Source organism: Parasteatoda tepidariorum, chromosome 11, assembly GCF_982258835.1.
Source record: "Parasteatoda tepidariorum strain Cologne lab strain chromosome 11, Ptep-v5.0, whole genome shotgun sequence".
NCBI classification, from domain to species: Eukaryota; Metazoa; Arthropoda; class Arachnida; order Araneae; family Theridiidae; genus Parasteatoda; species Parasteatoda tepidariorum.
Genome location: NC_141765.1, coordinates 92,307,571 through 92,332,810, shown reverse-complemented (window position 1 = coordinate 92,332,810; position 25,240 = coordinate 92,307,571). Strand labels below are relative to the sequence as shown.

At 30.2% G+C, this 25,240-nt stretch overlaps 1 protein-coding gene across 4 annotated transcripts in view; it reads right to left on the bottom strand.

The window, feature by feature from the left end:
• Positions 1-25,240, bottom strand: part of LOC107455726 (protein tyrosine phosphatase domain-containing protein 1) — a 113,305-nt gene that overhangs the window by 70,514 nt on the left and 17,551 nt on the right. Inside the window, exons 1-2 of one of the 4 annotated variants that reach the window (XM_016073395.4) lie at positions 15,959-16,095; positions 1,600-1,697 (exon numbers count right to left, since the gene is read on the bottom strand). The exons of 1 other annotated variant lie outside the window; for it this stretch is intronic. The gene's annotated coding sequence lies outside the window, so the exon portion shown is untranslated. Of the gene's footprint in view, positions 1-1,599; positions 1,698-15,958; positions 16,096-25,240 lie in introns of those variants that run through there. 2 more of the 4 variants (XM_043048992.3, XM_087155485.1) reach the window with 2 other exon arrangements.

The window sequence follows — 25,240 nt, the reverse complement described above, 5'->3', positions numbered from 1 at the left end:
CCAAAATAGTGGGGAGAAGTTTGTTGGCTGCATCTCTAGGTTCATCCTTTTAAAATGAGATGAAACAGAATTTGCCATGAAACGTTGTATAGCGTTCTTTTAACGACGCGAGTTCCTAAACAACCATGTTTCTGAAATTATTGGTCCTCGTTAAACTGTGCTACCGTAAAGTGCTCGACTTCGCGCGCAGGTCGTCGGGCTACCGAAGCGGGGGTGCCATCCCCTCCGCAGAGGATCAAAATTGTGATGACATGTCTTCGGATCATCCTCCGGGATGTTTCCCAGACCGTCGCCAACAGCCCATTGTGCAGCTCTAGTGCGACGTAAATTAACAACAACAACAAATTTTAATTTTAGTTTTATTTTCCATTCTTACTGTCGGAACTTCGTGCACTTCTTTTTAAAATCTGTTTTCTTCATACACGTCTGGTGAGTCTTGAGAATGGGTGTCTGTTTTCGGACACTCGAAACGTGTCGACTTTTTCACTTAAATAATTTACGAAGCAAACTAAGTAACACTTATCAAATTAATTTAATCTGATCTAACAAAACTCTAGCGGTATCCAGACTTTCAGAGATATTTCAATGTGCATTTGACATAATTACCTAATAGATCCTATTATCACATACTCATGATTTGAAGAGTCACATGCTAAATAATTAGTTCAAACGTTTGGATTTATAAATATTCTTAAATAAAATTAAAAGTGCGTCATAATTTGCACGAAATTGTCGATAAATAAAAGAGTTTTATAATTGTGAGCGAATATTTGTTTAAATAGTTCCATGAATATGGTGACTTACGTAAAAAGAAATATTAGCATTAAGGAGATTAAACGTTCTTCAGACTAAACTAATGTGACAGCATTTTAAAGACATCCTATTAGTTCTTCGAAAAGAAGTCATTTATTTAATATACGTGTCACTTTAAACATCGCCTACTTTAATTATTCAACATTATCTTTCAAAAGATCGTATGTTGTTATATGAAAATTCAATCATTCCGCTATTCCGCTTTATTTTATTTTGCACTTTCTTCATTTAAATGCGCGAGTCTACAAAATTTACCCAATATACATTATTTATGCTTTAATATATATATATATATATATATATATATATGAATCCTTAAGGGCGCATTAAATATTCGTTAGTCTTAAAAATCAATTCATTTTTTCGATCCATTTCGATTCATTTTAGATTCGGCATTGAAAGGTTGTTGCTAACGAGGGTGAATACATTATTGATTAAAAGTAAAATCTTGATGACAAATATCAAATGCACCGTAACGACATTACTTTCCGGTCTACTTAATATATATATTTAGATTAATACTATTTAGATATCGGGCACTGGGAACGTTAACAGCAGCAGATTTCTGTCGTTGTTTATGTTATGTGCCCTAAATATGCAATATACTTATCGATTTAAATAAAATTAATACTATAATAACTTTTTTCATTAAATTTTTAGACTTAACTTAAACAATAAATTTGTGGAAAAAAAATTATCAGCGTTGATCTTTTGGATAATTCTATATTTACGTGTAAGTAAATAAAATTTTTCAGAAATATTGAAAAAAAAAACATAAAAAAATACCTCTTGCTTATGCACCACCTCTTTTATGCGCCTTTTTCTTATACGATGGTTTTTTCTGATCATTCAATAGGATAATTATCTTTCGTTTATGCGTCGCTCTGAAAATAAATTTTTCAATTATGCGCCAAAATTTTTCTTAGAATGGACAAAAGTTGTAATTTTTTTCTTTAAATAGAAAAACACACAATTTCTTTTTCTCGACTTTCTAACTATTTTAGTTTCGTGAAATTTTTTGCTATTTTGAATAGGGTGTCTCATCTGTTACACCTCTCACATTGAAAACCCACATTTTTTTAAGGAAAGAATCTTTGCTCAAGCCCAGCTGTTAACTTTACTCCCATGCTGTTTCCTGGGAAAAGGACAGCTGGAATACGAAAGATGAAAGTGACCGTCACTTGTTTTCTGTCAGATAGACTGTTAAGTTTACTGTTAAGTCAGACTGTTAAGTTATAGCGAACTTATAGCGATAGCTATTATTCAGTTTTAACGATAAAGAAGTTAATGAAAAAGTTCCACCAAATCATACAAAAGCGTTTGAAGGTTTAGCCATTATTCGTGATTATTTGCAGTGTAATTCAGCTACTGAAACTCTCTTTTCCTATTTTTATGCACTTTAAAAAACTGTTTTTGATATTCATCGGCAAAAAGAAAAATAAACATCTATTATGGACTATTTAATATGAAAATAAATTGTTATTAAGTATGTTGCCATTTTTGTTTCTTTGTATAGTTACAGTAAATATCAAACCATTATAAATATTAACATTTAATCTTTAGAAATAATTTTATTCATACTCTGATTACAATTTATGTTGCATTTTATAACTTTGAATGGGCTTTTCACTTATGCGTCTCTTTCACTTATGTGCTTTTTTCCCCCTTGGTCCCTTAGACCAGTGACTTGAAAAATTACTTAATGGGAAAGCATTTAGACAGGTTGCCTGCCTTCCTCTGATTTGGAACTCAGGAAACCATTTTTTATACGATCATTTCGATTGCATCGCATACCGCGAATGTGGAGTCATTTTGAGTTCTTTTCCTTTTTTTTTACATTAACGATGTCTATTTTTTAAGGTAAAAGAACTTATTAGTGTTTGGGAAAACACATAGGATAAAATAAAACTATTAACATTAAAACGTTATAAATAATTAATTAAATAAGAAATAAAATAAACTGGAAATGCGAGAACAAGTTTTTTGTTTCAAATAATATTTCATTTAAATTTCACATAAGTACTAACGGAATTGTCAGAAACTTTCTTCTTCAGCAACACAGCTGACAAAGACATGAGGAAGAGGTTTAGAACAACATTTTTCATAAATAATATTTGTCAATATGTTTTCTAAGTTGGTTTTTCATTTTATCTTTTCCCACATGCATTTTTTCAAGATTTTTATGATACTAGGAAGTTCCGCCCCTTGCTCACCAACCTTCGTAATAGCTACTCATACATCTTAGTTTGTTTTTCCCTATATCGATATTTTCTTAAAGAGAAAATATATAATTATTGAAATTTTATGTAAGAAAATTTTGTTAATATGTCAATAGTAAAAAATTGCATGTGAAAAAAATAAACTGAGCTTGAAAGATATAAACATTGGAAATATATAATTTTTGATGAAATAAGAAGTAATTTTTCTAGCTAACTAATTAAAAGATTTATGTATTTCTGATTAAATTCTTTGTGATCACCACCATTGTTATCATTGTAAAAGTTTGTTCCTTTTTTTTTTACAAGATTTTAAACTGTATTATTGTGAATTTCTCATTGTGGGGGAACATTATATAAGTATAATTTTCATTTTATCGACAGAAAATTTTTGTCGCTTAAATAGCCTGTTAACGAAAAGACCTTGTCAATGAAATGACATATAGACGAAGTAGTTTTATTATCTCACAGATTCATTATATACTGTCTTTTTCTCCTGGCTAACTTCATCCATCGTTCACTCCCTACATCAAGAATCATTCACGATAGTTATTGCAATTGCTTTTGCGATGCTAATCTTCAATACAGCACGTTAAAAAATTAATCTTCGAAATAAATGTGTTAAATATGACTAGAAAAAAATTGTGTAAAATACAACATAAATGTGTAAAATACAATTAGAACACCAAATGTAAAAAAGGTTTTATTTATGCAACGTGATGTGAACATCGGAGTAGGCAATTTTCAAATTAAAAGCTTCTTTTCTGTCAACTTCAACATATTATAAAGATTTTGCATTAGGCTAGGCTAGGATTTAAAAATTCCAACACAAATATACTAAATTACAAAGAAGTGAAAGGGGCATAACGTCTAAAAATTCCAATCTAAAAAATCATAAAAACAGTTTCGAAATTACGCATGACTTTGCCTACGAAATAATCTTTTCTACAAATTGTCGACGAAAATAACCCTGTCGACGAAACGACCTTGACGACGAAATGACTCTGTCTGCCAAATGACCTGGTCGATGAAGTGACCCTGTCAACGAAATGACTTGTCTACGAAATGATCCTGTCGACGAGATGTCCTGTCGATTAAATAACCCTGTCGATAAAATGGCCTGTCGATCAAATAAATAACCTAGTCGATGAAATGATCTGTCGATGAAGTGTTGTCGATGAAACGAACTGTCGATGAAGTAATTATCGTTGAAATGAAATCGACCCCTTTATCTATATCTTTAGAATTAACAAAGCGAATCAGAAAATGTTAACACACACTTAAAAAAATCATATGTTTAAAGCTAATTTTTAATAGTTATTTAATTTATTAATAATTGAAGCATTTTTGATTTGCTAGGAAAATTAATTTTTGCAGTGCAACTTAATGTGACCTTTACATTACATGATGATTCCTTCTTTTCTCAAATTCATTTTTAAAAATTTTAGAGAAATACTAATAACCATTAACGTTTGAAAGTTCTTACCACATTCTTCTCATAACTAGTGGGGAAAATGTTATTTTTGCAAGTTACTATTTCAGACACTAATGTAAATTTTTTTTTGCTTATTTTTTAAATTTCACACAACGTTTACTAACATTTAGAAACCATTTCGTACGATTCAACAAATTTTCTTAATAGCAGGGTCCTAAAAAAATTAAATTAATGGTAGAGATAATTTTTGATGAAATGGGATATTTTATCTACCATGGTATGTCAATTAAAGCGAAATCTAGAAAGGAGTGATTCAAATATTATTTCATTTCGGCAATTTTGAGGCCTTTCTCAGCAAAAAAAGATTAGCCCCTTCACTTGCCTATGTGAGAAATTCACCATCTCCTTTTTTTTCTGCTTTTATTTTCTTTATAACTGTCGTTAAACAGCTGAGCTAATTTCTGGGTTTACGACTACTAATGTTCAACTCCGTAGCCATGTAATTTTGAACCCAATCCAAAAGACAAGGGAACTCCTGGATCAAGTACTATTGGGAGAAATTTGCTTTCGTGGAGGACTTTTTGATGGAACTAACCCGCATTACAATGAAAGGAACACTACGAGAACCTCTCTCGGTTAGCCTGACGGCAAAGGGACTCTATCCCATGATCCGTCTACCACTGAGGATATTTCTCGTCAGCACTGTGGTTAGTGCAAGCCGGATGCGGATTCGTATCGATCAGCCATCGCTGGGATTCGAACCCGGTTCACCTCGTTGGAAGGCGAAAGCTCTATTCTCAGAGTCATCGCAGCTCCTTGACTTTTATTGTAGTAATCTAATATCGAGTTTTATTTCTTAAAACTAGAAAGGAGCTATTCAAATATTACATCATTTCGGCCATTTTGAGGCCTTTCTCAGCAAAACGTCCCTTTCCTTGCCTACATGAGATGCTCCCCTTGCTTTTTGCTTTGACTTATATTGTAGTAATCTAATATCGAGTTTTATTTCTTAAAACTAGAAAGGAGCTATTCAAATATTACATCATTTCGGCCATTTTGAGGCCTTTCTCAGCAAAACGTCCCTTTCCTTGCCTACATGAGATGCTCCCCTTGCTTTTTGCTTTGACTTATATTGTAGTAATCTAATATCGAGTTTTATTTCTTAAAACTAGAAAGGAGCTATTCAAATATTACATCATTTCGGCCATTTTGAGGCCTTTCTCAGCAAAACGTCCCTTTCCTTGCCTACATGAGATGCTCCCCTTGCTTTTTGCTTTGACTTATATTGTAGTAATCTAATATCGAGTTTTATTTCTTAAAACTAGAAAGGAGCTATTCAAATATTACATCATTTCGGCCATTTTGAGGCCTTTCTCAGCAAAACGTCCCTTTCCTTGCCTACATGAGATGCTCCCCTTGCTTTTTGCTTTGACTTATATTGTAGTAATCTAATATCGAGTTTTATTTCTTAAAACTAGAAAGGAGCTATTCAAATATTACATCATTTCGGCCATTTTGAGGCCTTTCTCAGCAAAACGTCCCTTTCCTTGCCTACATGAGATGCTCCCCTTGCTTTTTGCTTTGACTTATATTGTAGTAATCTAATATCGAGTTTTATTTCTTAAAACTAGAAAGGAGCTATTCAAATATTACATCATTTCGGCCATTTTGAGGCCTTTCTCAGCAAAACGTCCCTTTCCTTGCCTACATGAGATGCTCCCCTTGCTTTTTGCTTTGACTTATATTGTAGTAATCTAATATCGAGTTTTATTTCTTAAAACTAGAAAGGAGCTATTCAAATATTACATCATTTCGGCCATTTTGAGGCCTTTCTCAGCAAAACGTCCCTTTCCTTGCCTACATGAGATGCTCCCCTTGCTTTTTGCTTTGACTTATATTGTAGTAATCTAATATCGAGTTTTATTTCTTAAAACTAGAAAGGAGCTATTCAAATATTACATCATTTCGGCCATTTTGAGGCCTTTCTCAGCAAAACGTCCCTTTCCTTGCCTACATGAGATGCTCCCCTTGCTTTTTGCTTTGACTTATATTGTAGTAATCTAATATCGAGTTTTATTTCTTAAAACTAGAAAGGAGCTATTCAAATATTACATCATTTCGGCCATTTTGAGGCCTTTCTCAGCAAAACGTCCCTTTCCTTGCCTACATGAGATGCTCCCCTTGCTTTTTGCTTTGACTTATATTGTAGTAATCTAATATCGAGTTTTATTTCTTAAAACTAGAAAGGAGCTATTCAAATATTACATCATTTCGGCCATTTTGAGGCCTTTCTCAGCAAAACGTCCCTTTCCTTGCCTACATGAGATGCTCCCCTTGCTTTTTGCTTTGACTTATATTGTAGTAATCTAATATCGAGTTTTATTTCTTAAAACTAGAAAGGAGCTATTCAAATATTACATCATTTCGGCCATTTTGAGGCCTTTCTCAGCAAAACGTCCCTTTCCTTGCCTACATGAGATGCTCCCCTTGCTTTTTGCTTTGACTTATATTGTAGTAATCTAATTTTCGAAAAAAAAAATTTATAAAAAATGTAACTTTTCATAAAACTAAATTTACGTTTCAATTAATTTTATTAAATTTTGAGAGAGTATTCCTTTTTGTGTATTCCTCTGAGATCTTGACTTCTAAAACGCATAAAAGAAATTTTGTTCCCCTCGTCATGTACCCTCGTACTTCCTGAAATATTTAATTGACTGGTGTGCCAATCACTAAAAAGGACTGATAGTTTCGTACAAAAAGTAAAATTTTTTATTTGATTACACATCTAAACAAGTTGATCACTGAGTCGAATGAAACTGAAAAAATAATGGAAAATAACATTATAATAAATAATGGAAACATTTCTAAACTAATACATTCTTTCATCCTTCTCAAGAATTATTAAAAGAATAATTTTATAACTTCAGACATGTTTAGATCATGTGATTTCTCATACATGTCAATAAAGGCGTTTAGAGGTTTGAGGGACGAATAATAAATAACGAATGGAAAATAAAGTTTTTGAACACCCTATGACAAAAATGAAACGCTAGATTTGTAACTCGTGACAGTTATTTTGTTTGTCATGTGCAATAATTGAACAAAATTTCGTTAATCCTAGCTTAAATATTTATGGCGATATGGACATTTTTATAAAAAAAAATTTTTTTCTCGCGTTTTCTGCTATTTCAAAACGATTGGACAAAATTTTTGGAGCAATTTGAAATAAATTACAAAATTATTGCTTTAAAAATTTAAGAAAAATTTGCTTAAAACTGCGCAAGATATGAGCAGGCAAAGCATTTTTTTTATACTGCGCATGCGTGAAAAAGATATTTATTTTCATAATTTTGTAGTGAATCGTATTTGGTAACTAATGAAAAAAGTCCGATTTGAATGCCTTAAAAATTAAAAAAGTTTCAATCAATTTTCTACTTAGTTTGTGTACTAATTAAAAAGAGCTCAAAATGATAAAGGGATTTCTACAAATAACATTTGTATCATAGGAGAAAATTTAATAACAAATGATAATACCTTGCAACAAACATTCAAACCCGAAAATGTGATTTAATAAGGAAAGAAAACAGGTGAAAGAAAAGATGCTTTTATGATCCCAACAATGCTGTTATTTTTTTTAAATAAATCTTGAGTACAAAATAAAATATATCCGCCTATTATTTTGAGCTTTCTTCTTAAAGGAAAGAGAAATACTTAGAAAATTGCTTGAAATTTTTAAAATTTTTAAGATATTTAAGTCTGACTTTTTTTTCATTAGTTGCCAAATACGATTCTCTACAAAATTAAGAAAAAATATTACTTAATTTTTCCTGCTCACGTGCAGTATAAAAGAATTGCTTTAATTAGTCATATCTTGCGCAGTTTTAGACGAATTTTTCTCAAATTTGAAAGCAATAATTTTGTAATTAATTTTAAATTGCTCCAAAAATTTTGTTTGATTTTTCAAATTTTTTTTTATAGTATTATGAAATAAAACGCAAAAAAATAGTCTTCTTTTTATAAAAATATTCATATCTGCATAAATATTTAAGCTAGGATTACGAAATTTTGCGCAATTTTTGCATCAAATAATCAAAACGACAAATTTATAGCTACATTTTTTGTCATAAGTTGTTCAAAGTCGTTTTCCCCTTATTTATTGTTGGTCTCTTCAAAGTCTTAAACATCATTGATATATATGAGAAATTGAATACCCTTAACACTTGTAAATTTATGAAATGACTTCTTTAGAAAGATCAACAATGTGTTAGTATAAAAGTGTTTTCAATATTTTGTCCAGTCCAATGGTTTGTATGAAAACATTGATACCCAGGGAACATTCCAATGTAAAATTTCATTCTGAATTGAATTGTACTAAACATTAATAATTAACAAGTTATAAGGGATTTATGAGAAAAAAATACAATTTTGTTCTTATTTATGCATCTTGCGATGAGTTGTGGAAGCAAAGAATTGTTACCATTCCGACTTGTGCCCACGACGAATTGTTCTATGTCTGGAATGAATTGTACGTCGAGCTCTGTGTAACGAATTGACGCAGAACTCGCAAAAAGCAGATTATTAGATCAAAAGTTATAAAGACAAGTTAATTTATTTAATTTATTCTTTTTATTTTTTGCATACTCTACACTTCTTATGTGTTGTGGGATATGTTAGTTTTAAAGATCAATAAAGTAAAAAAAAAAATATTAAAAAAATAAATAAAAAAAGTAATCTCTCTGAATAACTTTAAATGCAATGATTGTTTTATTTACTATGACTCAATCGTAATGGCTCAATGGCTTAACTTTATATATTCTGATAATTGCCAATGTTTTAAGTTATGAAATAAGAAAAGAAAACGTACTTTCTCTGAGCAAGCATAGCTTTTTGTTTTTTAATAAAGTCAAATGCTTGAGGCTAAAAATATGAAGGGAACCACAATGTGGGGAAAGCAGGTAATAGTTTGGACTCGTTAATGTCAATTTTATTTTTTGCGTATTATCAAAAACCTTTTAAGCGATCTGAAATATTATGAAATTTGTTTATTCAACGATAATACCATGCAGAAAACAAGTTTTAATTAGTTTTTTTTATTATTTTCTTTAACAACGGCAAAAAAATACTACATTTTAAGACAAGCAAATTTTTACGCCATTTCAAAGAATGTACTTTTAAAGAGCACGTTTTGAACGAAATCAATCAAATAATCCATTATATATATTAAATTTTAAATATACAACATTTTTAACATTTTATTATTTAAGAACTATTAAACCAATTTTGCTCATTTACCGTTGATATTTGCATTGGTCAAAAAAATGATAAAAGTTTCAACACATTCGACTATTATACTAGCTTATGGTACAGCTGGATAATAAATTAAATATTTATTAGGATCGGTGCTTTTCGAAATCGTTTTTTGGTGAAATATATTATATTTATCAGTGAAATCTTGTATGCAAAGGAAGTGTTAGTTAAATTCGATTTTCATTTACTTAAGTGAAGGGAAATACTGATTGATATTATTATCATAATTATGTAGGACTACTTTGGGGGCTGATTTCTAGTTTTAAATATTTTGATTAAAGTTTTTATAAATTTCAATAAGAAATAAATATTATCAGTCTTAATATTTATCTGACAAATAGTATTGCTTTTCTTAGATGGTATTTATATTGATGATTAATGATTTTAGTTATTTTTATCCGTACTTCTGCTCTAATAATAATTTTCGAAATATTTTATGATTATGAAAGTAATTGATGTTTAAATAGCGAAAATAATTATTTATTTTGATGTAAAATTATTTTTTTTCTCATTCTTGATGTTTCAATTGATAATTTATTTATATATTGAGCTTATTTTCATCGTTTAACAGAATTGTTTATTTTTACAATTCGAAAATTTATTACAATTATTAAAAATACTTTCCTTTTTGATAAATTTTTCTTTTTATTCGATAAATTCAGTCAAATTTAATATTACAATTAAAATAAAATCTATTTAAAGGAATTATCATTTATTTTATTGCTTCATATGTTACGGTTCCTATGGTTTTGGTAAAATTTAGATTTTTATTTTAATATTGTGCTTAGGTTAAAACAGCGTTTCTCAACCTTTCAGTATTCGCGGCCCAGTTTTCAATCATAATTTTCATCGCGCCCCCCACTTGCAGTAAAATGTATGCAACAGTAATGTATATTGAGTATTTTTAGTTCTGTCTTTAAATTATTTTTAACTGACTACCAAAACAAAAGTAAAGTAAAAATCAGCAGCAATTGAGATTGTAGAAACTATGTTTGGAGTTAATTTTTCAAAACAATTACAGTCCATACATCTTTCAAATGATACTGTTGCTCGTCGAATTGGTGATACAGCTGAAAATGTAGTGTCAGCTTTTCACGATGTTGCGTGACAAAATGTTTTCAATAAACTTTGAAGCAAGAGATATTAATAAAGATGCTCCTTTCATTGCCTATGTTTGATTTTGTGATAATATGTCAGTAGTAGAACTACTTTTCTGCAAATCAATAGAACTCAAAACAACAGCGCTAGCATTACTTGCTATTTTAAATGATGTTATCAATGATGCAAACACGGAATGCTAAAATTGCATCGGAATATGCACTGGAAAATGCATCGGAATATGCTTGTTCAATATCCGGAAGGTTCGAAAGTATACAAGCACTAGTAAAACAGAAATCGCCTTAATGCGTCTGGACACATTGCATGATCCACAGAGAAGCTCCGGATTCGAAAGAAATACGTCCTGGTTTAAATATTGTATTAACAGCGGTTGTAACCATTTCAAATTATATAAAAATAAGAACCCTGAGATCGAGAATCTTTTCTGCTCTTTGTAATGACATGGGTTCAGTACATTCAGAGTTACTATTTAAAAGTGAGGCAAGATGTTTATCACGTGAGAAATTTTTGCAACGTGCTCATGAATTAAGAGAAGAAATCGTCATTTTCTTAGAAGATAACAGACCGGAAACCGGGAATTTATACTATTGTTTATTTATGATGAAATTGAGATACTTGGTCGTCATATTCGAGAAATTAAATAACTTGAATCTTTAACTCCAAGGAGCAAATACACATATGTTGGATACGAGTGATGAAGTTAATGCTTTTTGTAGAAAATTAGAATTGTGGGGCAGAAATTTAAAGCAAAAAAACCTAACAATGTTCGCAAATGTGGATAATTGTACTAACACTTATAAGGCTGAAGAAGAATACATGAAAGTTACGTTTGTAACCATTGAAAATCATTTAGTCATGCTGGCAAAGAATTTTAAAAAGTATTTTCCTGCTCATGACAAACTGCTAGCAAGTTACGAGTTGGTTAGGAATCCATTTCATAAGGCTCCCGAAGGACTCTCAATTGATGAGGAAGAAAAATTCATAATCTTCACGACAAGTGGCGAAACTGAAATGCAATTTAGTAATAAATCACTATTTGAATTTTGGCAGGAGGAGGATTTTTCTGCACTGAAACAAAGGACATTTCGCATTCTATTACCGTTTTCAACATTCTACCTTTGTGAAACTGGATTTTCTGCTGTGGCTTCTTTGAAGACAAAATATAGATCACGGCTAAATATAGAAACAGGACTGAGAGTGGCTATTTCTAATATTAAGCCTCACCTCAAAAAACTTTACTCTGCCGGACAGACCCAAGGAAGTCACTAAAAATTATTAATTTTTTTTAAAAATTTAGTATGTTTGATTAAGTAAGGTGGGTAAGCCAAAGGTGGCCAGTGCTCCTAACGTACCCCCCCCCCCCCCCAAAGTAAAATTAAATTTATTTTGAATCATAAGATGTCCCTTCTGCATTGTAAATCTTGTATCTGAGGTGCACGAGGCTGAATTGGAAGATATTTCCTTGAATGGCCTCCATTGTATGAAGTGATTTAATTATTTGCAGTTGTCGTTCTAATTTCCAGGTGAGAAGATAATGTGTTTAAATTCTTAGAACTTTGAGTTAAAATATGTTTTCTGAAAGTTTATTTCTTTTTCTTTAACCACATTACTTCAATTCGATTTAATCTATCAGATTAATAGTTTTATGTCGTGCAAATGGTAAGAGAGACCTTATGTATGTTCCCAAGTGGCGCGATACTCGGGCCACCTTCGGAAGCAAACGTGAAATCTATAAAAGAGTTAATTATAAATCATTACGTAGCATATTATTTCTCAAAAAGGAATGCTTGAATTAAATGCCAATTGATTTATTTCATTTTAAGAAAATGTGGAACTTTGGTATTTTTTAAATTTTTATAATATTCTGACGTTCTCTACACTTTAGTAGACTTTGCGATATTTTGTTTCATGTTTTTTGTTTTGTTTGCAATTTAAAGTCATTTTTCAGGAATTTTTTTATTTTTGTGGTAGTTATGAGTGTTTTTGTGGTCAATTCTAGTATTTTCTTGCAAATTTGGGTATTTTTAGATAAGTTATGGGTTAAGTATAGGGTTATGGGTTAGTTAACTCTAGTTTGGTTATTTAACTCTTACTTGTTGGCTAATCCTTCTGAAAAAATTAACTCAATAATTCTTCTAATGAGTTAACTCAAAAGAATCGCTAGTGACTTCACACAAGAACTATCAAAGTAAAATCAATAAAAAAATAATACACTCTGAACACAAATATCTTTTTTAAAGTCGGGAAACTTGTTCCTACCAGCAGGACACTTAAAGTGCCTTTTTAAAAGAAGTTTGCCAGTCCAAGTGTTTTTTCTAAAGATAATTTGAGTAAGTGAAAAAGTGATTTCAGAACATGCCTCACCTTTGGAACCTGTGCGAAACCTTAGATGCAGAAGCTAAAATTTTAAAATTGTACTATAAAATAAATGAAATTTTATTTTGCAATTAAAAGTGTACGTGATATATAGAGATAGGTGTAAGATGTTACAGAAAAAATGAAATTTTATTTTGCAATTAAAAGTGTACGTGATATATAGAGATAGGTGTAAGATGTTACAGAAAAAATGAAATTTTATTTTGCAATTAAAAGTGTACGTGATATATAGAGATAGGTGTAAGATGTTACAGAAAAAATGAAATTTTATTTTGCAATTAAAAGTGTACGTGATATATAGAGATAGGTGTAAGATGTTACAGAAAAAATGAAATTTTATTTTGCAATTAAAAGTGTACGTGATATATAGAGATAGGTGTAAGATGTTACAGAAAAAATGAAATTTTATTTTGCAATTAAAAGTGTACGTGATATATAGAGATAGGTGTAAGATGTTACAGAAAAAATGAAATTTTATTTTGCAATTAAAAGTGTACGTGATATATAGAGATAGGTGTAAGATGTTACAGAAAAAATGAAATTTTATTTTGCAATTAAAAGTGTACGTGATATATAGAGATAGGTGTAAGATGTTACAGAAAAAATGAAATTTTATTTTGCAATTAAAAGTGTACGTGATATATAGAGATAGGTGTAAGATGTTACAGAAAAAATTCAGATACACAGACTTAATCAGAAAATTATAAAAAAATCCTTAAAGCCAAGCCACCCTTGGCTCCCCACCTTAAATTTTGATTTAATAAGTTGTTTCACTTTAATAAATTATTAAATGCGTCAAAATGTATTTTGTTTTCTGCGTATAAGTGCGCTTTCTTTTCATCCAGTTAATCAATTTTTTTAAATAATATTTTCTCTTGAATATTCTCGCGCCACCCCTCTGGTGTGCTCGCGCCCCCCTAGGGGGGCGCGCCCCACAGGTTGAGAATCGCTGGGTTAAAAGAAATAAGCAATTGAAATAATTGAACTTTTTTCTTCTACATATAACTTTTAATTATTGAAATTTACTTTTAATGTTTGAATATTTCTCACCTTGTTGAATTCCCCTGTTTGGAAATTTTCCACTTATATGGAAGCATCAAATAATGGAATAATTAATACAAATAATTTTTAAGATGAATTAAATACTAGTTTTCAAAATTAAAATTTTAATCGAAATAAAACTGAAGAAAAACCAGATATATTAATCTTTGAATTCGACATTGGTGTTCAGCTTGCAGTCTGGCTCAAACATTTCCAAAAATAAACTAAAGACTTTAAATTAAATGAAAAGTGGAAACTTAAAAATCTTCAAAATTGCATTCGGTGTTCATCTTTGAAATTATTTATTAATAACTGTTTAAATTGTAATTCTTTTCAGGGAATATTCAAATTTTTTCAAGAACATTATTTTATATCACCTTTTGGCTATTTTTCAAAATTTAAAATTTTCTGGCCAAATCAAAGACCTAAACTCATACAGAAAAGGTGAAAAAAAAGTAATGAACATATAATTGGGGATTTGCCTATGGGATTAATCCCACAAAGGAAAACACTTTTAGTTCTAAAAAAACCCAAAACCCCAGTTGATTGACTTAAATTTTTTCAAAAATATTTCATGATGTACCCACTGCCCAAAATGAAAATGAACGAAAATGCCAGAATCAAAGTTAAGTGGGTATAGATAACAATTTCAAGGCTGGACAACTAGGCGGCCATTCATTAATATCTCAGATAGTTCAAATTATTATAATAATCTTCGACAAAGGCAAAATTTTTCCCAGACCCAGTCATAATTTCAACAAACAATAACAAAATAGATCTAGATTTCATAAAGTGGGTGACAGATTTAACAAAAATAAACAACAAACAATACATTTCACCCAAGTTTTTCAAGAGTTACCTCCTAGTCCTTGTAAATATTGTGATAAATTAAGGACCACCAATGTTTATTAAGGGGGGTAACATTGTATAAGCAAACCATATTTCTTTACTGCTGAGAATCAGTTCCAGCATAAAGATAAACAATAGAGAGCAAACACAAAGTTGACAATTAATAATATCCGAATACGCTCAAAATAAATAAGAAAACAATAAAAATGACAAACACCCGATTGTGACTAATAAAATTATGTTTTTAAATGTCAACACAGGTAGTACTCTAAATATAATCCCAACTAAAATTTTAAAAAAATTAGAAGTTCAAAAAGAAGGAAAAAAAATTGCCAACGTAATACAAACGAACGGTAATTTGCAACTTAACCAAACTTGCACTTTAAATTTAAAAATTGGAAATATAGCTAGGCCAGTTGAGTTTTATATTTTAAATACTGATTTACCATACGCCGTATTAAATTTAAAAGCTTGTATTGGATTTCAATTGGTGATTAATTGTGTTAAACAGGTTGTAATGCAAAATTGGAGAAAATTTATCACTTTTTCGGATTATAAAAATGACTTGTCCTTACACATTTCTTCTGAAATCCACGTTAAAAAATGCTATACCGATAAAAAGTAATGGAATTAAAAATAATATAAAGAATGTTAAATTGAATAGCAATAACAAAATAGTGAACATATTTGTGAAGATATTAAAGAAAATTAAATTTTAAACTTAAAAAAATAAGGATTTCAAAAATGTAAACAAAGGAAACTTAAATAGAAATAAAAAAAATAGACTTAAAAATTATCGAACCATTAAGATACAGGATAATCCAATGAGATTGAAAGTTATTCAAGGAGTTTTTTATTCACTGCACTATAAATTAAAGCAAAAATATATGAATGCGTCAATATTAGAAAAAAGTATTTAACCCCACTGAGAAAAAGAAGTATGGTCAAAACAACTAGAATATGGTCAAATTTACCTTGTTTCTGGCTCTATGGGAACACTAAAAAAACAAAGTAATTTTTACTGAAGTGCTTTGGTAATGACTTTTTAGTAAAATTAACAATAAAATATGCTTTTTATTACGATTTTGTTGGGTAGTAAATGGAGCAAAATTTGGTAATTTTAAGCAAAAGTTGGTAAGTAAGTACTTTATTTACTCTTACCTAGAGCTGAACAAAGGGCTATTGGTGACGGTCTCCTGAGGATGATCCGAAGACATGCCATCGCAATTTTGATCCTCTGCAGAGGGGATGGTTCCCCCCTTTGGTAGTCTGACGACTTGCACACGATATCGAGAATTTACGACAGAACACTTTAACGAGGACCTATACCGCGCACACTCGGTTCCTACACAGGCTGATCAAAGTGGTCACCCACCCGCTTGCTGACCGAAGTCATTGATGCTTGACTTCAGTGTTATACTGGAAATTGTGCTTTTACGATTAGTCCACTGCGGGGCAGATAATTTTAAGCAAAGTAAGTAATTTCAACAGTGCAGTAAACTTGTCGGCATTGTTTTTCGTCAGTGCGTTTTTTTTTCTATGAAAGCTGCAGGTTAACATCTACCAGCATTTAAAATTATTAAAAATCTGCAGTTGCGGTTATTTTAGTTGTAGTTTATTTACGTCGCACTAGAGTTGCAGAATGGGCTATTGGCGACGGTCTGGGAAGCATCCCTGAGGATGATCCGAAGACATGCCATCACAATTTTGATCCTTTGCAGAGGGGACTGCTTTTGTATATAAACAAATACCAAAACATGGCTGAACTAAACCAGTAGCTTAACTGTTACTAAATCACATAAGGGTAAATAAAATAACGCATCAGGACTGTTCCAACATCCTAAAATGGAAGCGTACAGGTAGTAGGTTCAAATTCCACTTTAACTGACCCTGCATCTATTTATTATTATCTAGATGCATCTGTTTATTCATTTATTGTTAGGCACACATACGCAGTCTTGTATGCTCTTTATAAAGCTAGGCTAAAGTGCCCTTGTCAAATTGATATACAGATAGCACAAGATAGAGAAAAGCAGCACACACATACACGCTTGGACACAGTGGAATTCGAACTCGTTACCTCCACATTACAATAGATGCATTTTTGTGTATTTTTTTTCCTTCTCTAATTTGAACAATCTCTTCTTAAACTTGATTGGGACATTTAAAGGGTCTTTTGTAATGAACACACTTATCTTCACATGCTAATATAATAAGAAACAATTTTATTTTACATGCTTACCGTGTATTGAATATAGGTAGATAGGTACTTTATTTACTTCGCACTAGAGCTGCACAATGGGCTGATGGAGACTGGGAAACATCCCTGAGAATGATCCAAACACATGCTATCGCAATTTTGATTCTTTGAAGAGGGGATAGCTCCCTTGCTTTGGTATCTGGACGACCTGCGTGCTAGTCGAGTACTTTACAGTAGAACAGTTTAGCGAGGACCAATCCCGTGTGCCCTCGGTCCCTACGCAGGCTGATCAAAGCGGTCACCCACCCGCTTACTGACCGCAGTCAGTGATGCTTCACTTCGGTGTTCTGCTTGAAACCGTGTCTTTACAATCAGTCCACTGCGGAACTGTATTGAATATAAAAATAGTCTTCTAAACTCTTGTAAAATTGAATAACAGAGATTTCCGTCGTAATAATAAACTAGAGATAAAATATGTCTGTTTTTATTCGATTCCCTGCAAAGGTCAAGAGTAGAAATTATGCTGACATATAACCGAAATAGTATCGCTAAAAAAAATTTAAAATTTTGTGAAAATTTCACGGTTATCCAAAAAACTTTCCAATCATTAATGTAAGTATTTTCTTCTAGGGAACTTAAGAACATCTCTGAAGTTAATAGGTCCCTCAGTGGACTGATCGTTAAGACACGGTTCCCAACAGATCACCGAAGTCAAGCATCACTGGCTGCGATCAGTGAGTGGGTGGGTGACCACTTGGATTAGTCTGCATAGGGACCGAGGGTGTGCGGTATTAGTCCTCGTTAAACTGTTCTACCGTAAAGTGCTCGACTTCACGTGCAGGTCGTCGGGCTACCGAAGCGGGGATGCCATACCCTCTGCAGAGGATCAAAATTGTGATGGCATGTCTTCGGATCATCCTCAGGGATGTTTCCCAGACCGTCACCAAAAAGCTCATTGTGCAGCTCTAGTGCGACGTAAATGAACTACTACTTCTTCTGAAGTTAATAGAATTCAAAAAAGTTTACATCTTAGTTAAAAGCAGATTTTCTCATAAGGATACTTCAATATATATATATATATATATATATATATATATATATATATATATATATATATATATATATATATATATATATATATATATATATATATATATATATATATATATATATATATATATATAAGTAGCATATTGTTGAATTTGCGACTGTTGGAAGTAAATGTAACAAATAGGTCACAAAAATCACTGGATCAGAGGTCAATGAGCTCAAGTAATCATAATAATGCTCATTAAAATACAACGTATTTTTTATGGTTATTTTCTAACGTGTGATATCTCTTTTTCAACTTGATAAGGACTTATAATAAATCATACTTTGTCATGAGATGAGCAAGCAAGTCTGCATATGTAAGTATAACAATATTTTTTTTTTAAAATCTTAGAATAATAATGGTTTTTAATTATTTTTACACCAGTATTGTCTTTTCACCAAATGCTAAATAAAATGCAGGTTTGAATTGAAGCTTGGATATGTAACGATATAGAAACATATACATAATCATGCATAGAATTGCTTCTCAAATTTCTCAAATTTCATTTTTTTCTGATAGAAGCCTCTATCTCGAAAATTATCCCAACAGAATAATCGGATATCATTTTTTATTTTTTGTTGCGTATTTCGCTACATCTCAAAAACAAAGTTTGTTCAAAATTCGTTTATTTGAAGATGTGGAAAATTAAATACTATTCGTTATTTTCGATTATTTTAAGGTATATTTGCGATATTTTTAAGTATGTAATTTTAAATGACAAAACACAAAAATTTTATGTAATTAGCCTAACAATTTCTGATGTATACAATATTATAAAGTCGTGAACGTATTTTGAATTAGATATCTCCACTACTACTTGAAAGATTTCGTCAAATTATGCTATTTAAAATTATGCTATTTGAAATTACATTTCTCAAAATGATTTATGAATTTGTATACCATGGAATTCAATTTTTTCGACTGTTACCAATTAAAATAATAAAAATAATAAAATAAGTAATAAAAAAAATTGTTTTTTGCATGGAATTATGTTTGTATAAATGGATTTAATTGCGGAAATGTTTCGATTCACTTAAAGAATTTTTCAAATATAGTGAAAGACACAAAATATTCAATTATCATTTAGGAGTTGCCGATTTCATGTCAAAACAATTCGAAAACTATTTTGAGGGTCAAATCGAAAAAAGAACTGAATGTATGTTATTCAGAATAAGACACCCAGTATATTTGAAATATTGTTTGAACAAATTAATAAGCAGATTTAACTTTAGTACCTCAATTTATGAGATTGAATTATAGTGTGTAAATATTTTTAATGGATTGAAAGTAATTAAGGCGTTCCGTTTTATGTTTTGCGAGCTAATATGTTCAAATGGTGTTAAAAAGCCTGTCTGATGCAATGAAAAATATAAATAAATAAATCAATAAAATTAAAAATACAATAAAATTAAAAATAAAGAGAGAGCAGAAAAAATTAACAAAAGATAAAGAAAATATAAATTATGATTCCCCATGTAAAAATTAAAGATTCTGCAGAGATAAAAAGAGAAAGGTCACTTAGATTTTTTTTTTATATTTCCTTTCAAATTAACATCAAGGTATCATTTATGAAATCAATTGATAACATGCATTTCAAAGCCCCAAACTTAATTTTTATTCGTACCCATAATTAAAGTTTATCATTTATTTGCAAATTCGTGTGAATCGTCCTTCATAATTGATGCATTGATGACAATGAGTTTTTTCCCAGGTGAGAATCGCAATTTAATTTAGTAAGTGCTCTATTGCTATCAGCTCTTTTTAAATATGTATGAAGTAAGTAAATGAAGCCATAAACATATCACCTTGGAATCAAAGAGAAACAAATATAGAGTTAGTTTTTATACAGAACTTTCAAATGGTTTATAAGACTGTATTAAAATTAAGTTAATGTCTATAATTCTGAACCCAATTTAATGAAACTTATGTATCAAACAGTCTTCACGGAGGACTAACCTACATTAGCGTTAGGACGACTGTAAGGTAACTCATGATTTGTCTACTATTAGCACGGTGGTATTGACCAGCCATTGCTGGGATTCGAATCTGGGTTATCTCATTTGGAGGTGAAAGCAATCCACGTCCGCTACAATATTGCAGATAGGCTAATTAAAACTAAAATATATGTGCAATTGCAGTAAACAGTTATATATATATGATCAAAATTGCACCCAAAAACGTTAAGAGTTATTAAGGCTACAATACTTAACTTAAAATTTTCGCGAATTAGATAATCCATACTTAACTATTTAAAATATGTACCTAGTCCTAAGTTTTTTGATTTATAAAAATAAAATGTTCGTTTAAAATGGATTTTTCACTATATTTCATCACAAAATAATTCTACCCTTGGGCTTATTCTTATTATTCTACTCGGGTTAATTTTATTTATATTAAAAGTACGTACTTCTACTAGTATTTCGCTATTTTTTAAATTTCGTACTTTTTCATGTGTTTTTGTGTTACTTTTTGGCTCAAAAATTGCAAGTATTTGTAACAATAATGTCGAAAGATATCGTTACATTTTTCTTTGAAAATTATTTAAAATTTTCCTCAAAAAAATTATGAAAAAAAAAGATAAATTGATATTCATTTTACTTTGAGTTTTTGTTTTTAGGAAATTTTTTTAAAATTATATGTATTGAAATTTTACTTCATTGTTCGCTCATTTTGCATCGTTTACTCTTCTCGAAGTGAAGAGTGAACACAAAGAGGTCACAGCATAATCACCTGTAAGTTCATAAAAATTAACAACCTACCTAATTGCTTCATCAATTTTATTTCTATTGGAAACAAAAGGTCGCAAAAAATGCTTATGGTTAAAAAAAATATCCATTTGAAGAGCTACCAAATCATCCCTTACTCATCTGACTTAAATTCGTATCTTTTTTCACCGAATTTCAAACTCAAATTTCTTCTTGTGGAAACTTTATGGGGTTCTTTTTTGTTGCTGTCGTCGGTCATCAAGGCAGAGGGAGTGCGATTGCTCTTGTTTTTCAGTGGCACTATCTATGGCCACGAATTCAACTTCTGTTATATCCGTTTATAGGGTGAACCCATTCATACATCCATTCATTCATCCCCAGATCGTAATTATGGCCTGAACCAGGGAACAATCATTCTCCAATTCAGTACCTCCAGAGGTATAACTTGTTATGGGAACAGGGAGAACTTTGTGACCCCTCAGCATTCTTTACGGTGCCAAATAATATATTTTGTAATTGTTAAACTTATGAAGAGAAAAATTGTTCTTGAATCACTGATGAAAGGAAAACCAGCGTTTAGGGATAATTTCGATGTCTTAAAAAGTATCAAAAAGGATATGCAAATTTTGTACGAAACCACATAATGAATGGAACAGACAGGCTATAAATAATGAGTCGAAAGAAGAAAATATTTTGTTTCAAAATGAAACAATTTCTTCTTTAGCCTATTTGATATTTGGAAGTAAAAAGAAATTAGTTGGAATGCGATTCCGGTAGTCATCGTAGTTTTATTATCCTTGTAACTAGTTTAACGCCATAAAACCTGAACGGTTGCAAGTTTTCGGATTTGAAGAAAAAAGCTCAAAAGGGTGTTTGTACAATTTAATTAAAATAAATGTTCAAAACAAAAATAATGAAAAATTAAATGATTTAATAGAAGCATAATGCAGTAGAAAAAAAATCTTTTTTCAACACACCCAATTAGATGATCAAAGAATAAAAATGTTTCGGATAAAGTAGAAATCGCTGATTGGAGCTGACATCCTGTTATTGTGTTTTAAAAGTCACTGCAATCAATAGTTTTGTGATCCAAGGAAAATTTATTATTGAGTGTATCTGATGTTGATTATACTTTATTTTGGAAGGTAGTAAAACGATATTATTTAACATTAGAAAGGGGGAACGATGGTTCAATGGAAAGCATGATAGATGCAATGGGTATTCAAACTGACTGATCCTGATCGGGTCGCATTCATTTCATCAACAATCACTTCATCGACAGGCCATTTCATCGACAGACCATTTCATCGAAAGGTCATTTTGTCGACAGGCCGTTTACTCGACAGAGTCGTTTCGTTGACAGGGTCATTTTGTCAGAAGGGTCATTTCGTCGACTAGTTATTTCGTTTACAATTTGTAGAAAGTATTTCGTAGGCAAAGTGATGCGTAATTTTGAAACTAGTTTTATGATTTTTTACATAAGACGTTATGTTCCTTGCACTTCTTTGTAATTTATTATATTTGTGATGTAATTTTTTAAAAATAGCCTGATGTAAAATCTTAATAGTATGTTGAAGTTGACAGAAAAGAAGCTTTTTATTTGAAAATAGCTGACTCTATTCACATCCCGTTGCCCAAAGCGAAACATTTTTCACATTTGGTGTTCTAATTGCATTTTACAAATTTAAGTGGTATATTACACAATTGTTTTTCTAGTCATATTTAACACATTTATTTCTAAGATTAATTTTTAATGTACATTATTATAGGTTAATTAATTATTTATAACGTTTTAATGTTTAATAGTTTAATATGAATTTTATCCTATGTGCTCCCCAAACATTTATAAGTTCTTTTACCTTATAAAATAGACTTCGTTAATACAAAAAAATAATAAAAAATAAATCTCAAAATGACTCCACATCCTCGGTATACGATGCAATCGAAATTATCGTGTAAAAAATGGTTCCAAATCAGAGGAGGGGAGGAAACCTACCTAATTTTTTTTAACTAATTTCGTTTTATCTAAATTGGTTTAAACTAATTGTCAACTAATTTCGGTATAATAAATAAATTGACTTTTGAGTTTATTATTGAGGAGTTTTGTCCATATGCATCTGATTTTATTCTCATTAATGCTAAATTAAAAATAAGTTTAGAAAACTTATTTTTTTACTCAAATATTAAACTGTTTTTCTTTTCGATTTACTAGAGAATAAAAAAAATTTTTAATTAATAAAATTTGCAATAAGATTATATATTTTAAAGGCGAGCAATAAGGAAAGTCCTTTAAAATGTGTAATCGGAAATTGAAATGTTTATAAACATCATGTTTGATAAGTGTACTGAAAAAGAAATGTTAATTTTTGTCACCAAAACGAAGAAAGTGGAATTTTAAATGTTGATAGAAGTTCATTGTAAAATTTTGCACTTGTGGTTTATGTAATGTGTGAAAATGTTTATAAATTTATTTTCTCATTTTTGGTCTACTGAACAAGCTTGATATTTTAAATATGTATAAATTTTTTTACTTTCCTTTTTTCTACATTTTAGTTTTCAGTCTTCTGACTTGTTCAGGCCGAAAATAATCAAAATTTTGAATGGCGATAAGTTTTGCTAGTAGTGATCAGAAAGCGTTTGAAAATTGTGCTTTCATCCTGTACAGAAAACCAGTTAAAAATTTGAGCACTTGTCAAAAATTGGTCAAATTTTAATTGCAAGATTTTTCTTTTCTTTCTTGTAGAGTAATAGTTATTTATTCTTGCGTTTAAATTCCAGGTTTGATTTTTTGTTCATTTCCTTTTAAACAAAATGTGTCTAATTTAAATCCCGCAAATAAAAAGGAATTAATTCATCATTTATTTACTACTATTATTATTCTTATTAAATTATACTATTATTATTTAATTAGAATAATAATAGTATAATATAGTAATTTTAGATTAGAATTTAATAACTAATACTATTATTAAATTCACTATCCATAGAAAAAAAAAATTGTGAAGAGCAAACATTAACGCTCTTGCAACGTTTGCTCGTTGCGTAGAATTTAATAGTATTTTCTATGTTAAAATTGCTTGGTGCAAAACCGACTGATCGTAGTAAATAAGTGCACGCTTTTCTCTAAGATTGAACAAAAGAATTATTTATTTATTTACTTTATTGTTTCCTATTTGTTTGGCTTGTGAAAATTAAATACATATTAGTGCAATTGAAAAAAATCACAACTGTTTGCTTTGTTTTTTAAAGAAACAAATTTGGCAGCAATTTTCTTATGACGATTTGTATATAACTTTAAGACTTATATATTACACAGTTAATTTTAACAAAATTTCTCTTTTTAAAAAAAGATGTTGAAAAAATTTACTTTTCTTAAAAAAAAATGTAGCACGATTCCCAAGATATTTTTATAACATAATTTGTTATTTGGAAAATGCCTTATTTTGCTAAACAGCGAATACCAGATATTAAAATTTGTAAAAAGATTCCGAAAGCACGCCAATTTTAGAATCCTCATCTAATTAAAAAAATGCAATAAAAAATACTCGATTTTCAAACTTATTTTGATTAAAAAATAAAAGTAAAAAATACGCGGAGAGAAGGTTAACATACTTTTTACAGAAACTGTGAAAACCAATTTTTCCTATATATTTTGTCATAAGAGGATAAAATTGACATTGCTCCAAGAAACCTACACAATATATTTCGCTTTTTCCATAATTGAAATCTGTTTGGTTGAAAGCTAAAACGAGAAAAATTTAAGTATTATTATTTGTCTAAGCTTATTCCATTTATTTAATGATAGCGGTAACTAGGTTAAGGATATGCGATGGAAGCCCCGTTTACTATTACGCTTCTTCCCGTTTACTATTATGCTATCAACTTCGAGTAGGACGGAAATGCTAATTTGTTTGAAATAGCTGTCCTTGTAACTATTTAATTTCGATTCCTGGGACATTCCATTTTCAAATTCGACTTTTGAAAATTTCAATTGTAAAAGGATTTTTTTTTTAAATGTTATTAAGGCTTGTAATAAAAAAATTACTTCATTGATTTTTTTAGAAAGTAGTGACCAATTATTATTTT